General features: G+C 41.1%; 1 non-coding gene across 1 annotated transcript; it reads left to right on the forward strand.

Annotated features, from left to right (window-relative positions):
* Positions 1–142: 142 nt before the first annotated feature.
* On the forward strand, positions 143–261 carry LOC113801613 (5S ribosomal RNA). Its single transcript, XR_003475253.1, has one exon. It is a non-coding gene; the product is annotated as a 5S ribosomal RNA (ribosomal RNA).
* Positions 262–5,000: the final 4,739 nt, after the last annotated feature.

A 5,000-nucleotide genomic window follows, 5' to 3' on the forward strand; every position in this document is an offset into this window, starting at 1 on the left:
TGTGGAGCAGATCGCCGTGACGTGATGGGAATAGCACGGTCCTGAAGTTTGATGCCAAAACAAAAGATGCATCCTACTCGAATGAATGGTGATCGAATCTGCCATCGCTGCCACAAAGTCGGGTAAAATTCAGCTGGAACATGTCAACGATCATACCACGTTGAAAGCACCGCTTCTCGTCCGATCAGCGAAGTTAAGCAGCGTTGGGTCTGGTCAGTACTTGGATGGGTGACCGCCTGGGAACACCAGATGTCGTTGGCATTTTGTTAAATGTGTTATGCATTTCTTTACAATATGTAGCAGCTCTTCTTCGAGTTGTTTCAAGAAATCAATTCAAATCACACGTCAGTCAATAGGAAATACAGTAAAAGGCACCGTCGTTGCAGAGCGGGAGAAGAACACGAGTACACATCCAATATTTATAAGGGTAAGGAAAGTAAATGCAGTTCTGCTTCCCCAACAGTTGACTCCCTTCTTTCTCATACTTAACGGATTTTGCTACGGTCTCGTAGAAAAGTCATTGTACCCGACATTGGTCAGTGATGAAACTATCTCAATATTTTAAAAATCGGCATCTGATATCCTTTCCTTCATATTGTAAACAAAGCAACGATGCCGTCCATTTTTGTTAATTTATTTTAATCACTGAAGTTCGTGTGTAGATATAGCCTGCATAATGGTACACGAAAGAGATTTTGTTTCTATTTCAAAATATATGACAGTACAAGAGTAATACTTAATGTGTAATTACAATAAGAAATAAATTTCTTAGACGGCGCAAATCGATGTGTCTGACGCATACGGGCAAGAGGGGCCTGAAGAATTGAAATAATCTACGCTGGTTCGTGAGTTTTTCTCAATACTTTTGAAAAAATGTTATTGTACATCGAAAACGTTACTTACGATACCCAATGCACAAGATTAAATATTTGTAACGTATCACACGTCACTCGGTGTATTATAGGTATTTATAGGAAATTTGATAGGTAATTGAAAATGCAGACCAGATTGCAAGCGGTGTGACCCTCTCAACTATGTTCTTTTTCCAGATTATAATTCAAATAGAAGTGTATATATATACACATAGATATACATATATATACACATATATACATATATATACATAAATATACATATACATATATATAAATATATATATATATATATATATATATATATATATATATATATATATACGTATATATACGTATATATACATATGTATACATATATATATATCCATACATATACCTACATATACATACACACACACACACACACACACACACGCACACACACACACACACACACACACACACACACACACATATATATATATATATATATATACACATATGATTATATACATATATATATATATATATACATATGATTATATATATATATATATACATAAATATATACATATACATACATATACAAACACACACACACACACACACACACACACACACACACACACACACACACACACACACACATATATATATATATATATATATATATATATATATATATATATATATATATATCGTTACATCACAGTGTTATACCAAAACCAGAACACTTTAAATATCGTCAATTGTTATGAAATAGTCGAAAGCGGAGTCCGTTTGTCCAACACGCGACAGAAGCATCTCTTTCCTGGGATTAGTTTCCACCTTTTCAAATCATGTGCGTTATTATCATTATTATTTTAAATTCATGGGCTTACTATAAATTTGTTAACTTTTAACGTTTATCAATAACCCATGGCAGACACGCGCATCACCCGATAAATTTAACTGAAACCCATCATAGCAATACTGTAAACTCTTCAGTAAAGGATCACGGGTATGTATACCACTTGATAAACTTGTAATATTGAAAGCCGATGGTTGATATACGTGAGCTACTTTTATATGATTTCGGTCATTGTTTGTGTAATTATCAAAATTAACAATCCCTCCTCCAAGGACAACGACACCCCTTGCCTGCCTCTTTTGATTATTATTATTTTTTTTTAACCGACCGACGGAACAACGGCCCAGGTGAAATAGATCGTGGCCACACATTTGTGTTCATAGGGTGTTTTTTCCCCAATCCCTTGCCTGTTGTTGTCCTGGGGGGAGGGGGGCTTAGGAGACGGAGACTGAGACCCAATGCATGGATCTCCCCTGCCTAGAGCCTCAGCCCTCGACTCAACTAATTTTGCATGTTTTCCACCTCCAGCTTTTTGTTTCCGTCCCTTCTCCAACCCTTTCTACTATCTACTTCCTAAGGTGTAAGATCCGTGCTGTAAGGATGAAAGGCTGACCTTGTGTCAGTCTTGAACGGCCTGCGGGAACCATGGGCACGGTGCTCCCCTGACTTAGTTGTCTAGCCCTTACCCCCGACAGGGCACTGGGGGTGGACTGTTTATTTCCCTTTACACAATCAAGGCTTGCCATGGCCAGTAATGAAGATGTAATACCCCTAATAGGGGCAATGAGGCCTGTCCCTTCATCAAATAGCCCCAGGTTCTCCTTTGACCACGACTCCGAACACTGGCACTACTACCCACTCCTCAATGCTTACTAGTGCATTACTCATCCAAGCAAAGACTCAAACTCCAGAAGACATTGCTACCCTCCCAACTTCCTCAAATTCATCAACTCTACCCCTACAACCTTCTTCATCAAATACCCCAACCTCCCTAATTACTACCTTACAGCCTTATTCTCCATCTCTCCGTAATACTACACCCTTAACAACACTCCCGCCTCCACACACCCCCGTGATTCTACCACCACCAACCCTACAAATACCTAACTACTCTATTTAGCCCAACTAAATGGGACCCATTTTTCGTGATCCCCCCTACAGCTCCTTACTCAGGCAACACTTCTTTTTCAACAATGTCTCCAAAAACATGTAGGCAGAGTCCCTTTCCGTACCCGACGCGATCGCTCCCGTCTTGTAAGTCAGATCTGAAACTGAAGCTATAGCATTATCAAAACTAACTGATCTCTCTGGCAAACCCATTCCTGCAGAACCTCATCCAACTCTTAATACTTGTACCGGAACTGTCTCTATCTCCCTAGCAAACTGCCCAGTCGATACCAAAGATTGGTAAGATTGTGGAGAAGACTTTCTCGGCTGCGTGATATCAGAACATTGCTACTCCATTCCTCCTAGAGGTCATCGAAAGAAACCCACCAACATTGCCAAAATTACTTTCAGTACACATGACCTTCCCCTTCATATCTACATTGGCGGACAATCTCTCCCTGTTCTACCATACCAACCTCCTCCCCATCAATGTCAAAATTGTTGGCGATTTGGACATCCTGCCAAACACTGCCGCTCCACAGACCGATGTCCTCACTGTGCCCAACCCGGTCATAACAGATGTACTAACTGCGGCGGCCCCCATAATGTATTTTATAGAGGCTGTCCCACTTACAAGTTCGAGTCTGAGGTAGCAGTTCTCAGATACAAAAATGGTCTATATCTACGTGAAGCCAGACAGGAAGCGCGCCGACAAGTTTTCTCTTATACTCCCTACTCCAGGAATGTCGCTCGCTCTGCCCCTCTCCCTCCACCTCAAGATGTTCCTACACCCTCCCCTATACCTACTTTCTTCCCCACTTCCACTTCAAAATCCCCCAGTCAAATTCTTTTGCCCCTCTAAATCCAGACACACCAATCTCAACTACAGCCCCAACATCATCCCCTCTCCCTCTCCGCACTACCCACATTAGACAGACTTCGTTCCACCCCTTCTTCCCCTACCGCACACTCACCTCCACCTACCTTTACCTTTACTCCTCAGACACCAGTCTCCTCTCCCCTCCCCCTCCCTAATAAGAAAACCTTTGTCTCACAAAACTCTCCAACCAACCACTGCAGAAACTATGGAAGACATTCAAAGCTATATGCTTGAGACACCAAATTCCATAACTCATGCTCTCTCCACACTTGAAATGATTGCCAATATCCATACCCCTCCTACTCATATTCCCCATACACCCCTTCCTCCTACTTCCTCTCAACACAACCTAACCCCCTCAATTCCGTCCACCACTGATATCCATCCCCCTCTTACTCATAGCACCCCTATACCCCTTCTTTTTAATCCCTCCTAAGACTACACATCCCCTTCAACTCCAATTATTCATCCTTCCGATATCCATCCTACTACCACTAAATTCCCGCCACACCACTTCCTTTTTTTCCCTCCCAACACCACCCACCTCCTTCAACTATACGCACATTCTCCCTCCCTCCCTCCCCTCTATCCATTCCACTCCCTCCCAGATACACACGGAATCACTCATGTTACAGCAATGCCCTTCCTCAGATTCCCTACCTCCTGATACCCCTCCTTTACACCCCCTAGCTCTCCCCCCTCCAGATTCCCCAACACGTACCGGCGTTTTCACTCATAAAATAACTCTCCTACATTGGAATATTCGTATTCGCGGTTTCCGTTCTCACAGACAAGACCTACGTCATATCCTTGCTTCTTATAACAACCTGTTCTCCTTTCTCAGACGCATAAATATCCTTCACTTGATCTAATTCCCTTACCTAAACCTACCTTAGATGTCTAGCACATTAATTTCGCTTTTAAGCATTAAGCATTAACCATTCATAGGGTGTTTAATACAACATTATGAATTAAAAACATCATTATAAATACCGTCATGAAATCATAGAAACTAAGATTGATATCTTAAAGTTCTGAAATGTTTCGCACAAGGTACAACACATAGCACCTGAAATAACGATATTAAATGCCTTATGTTTAAATTATTAAGAAATGGCAGTGTATAACAAACACTTATCTGCAAATTACCTCATTATACCCGCAGCAAACCTCGATAATTCTAACCATTAAAACCTCACTACATGACATTTTGTTCTGACCAATCAAAACATTTTTTTTTCGGAAATCTTTGCACTCGACCACAAAAACGTTCAGTGTCTCTGCACTGCGTAAGAAGGTATGCGAGTGA

This window comes from Penaeus vannamei, chromosome 18, assembly GCF_042767895.1.
Source record: "Penaeus vannamei isolate JL-2024 chromosome 18, ASM4276789v1, whole genome shotgun sequence".
Lineage (NCBI taxonomy): Eukaryota > Metazoa > Arthropoda > Malacostraca > Decapoda > Penaeidae > Penaeus > Penaeus vannamei.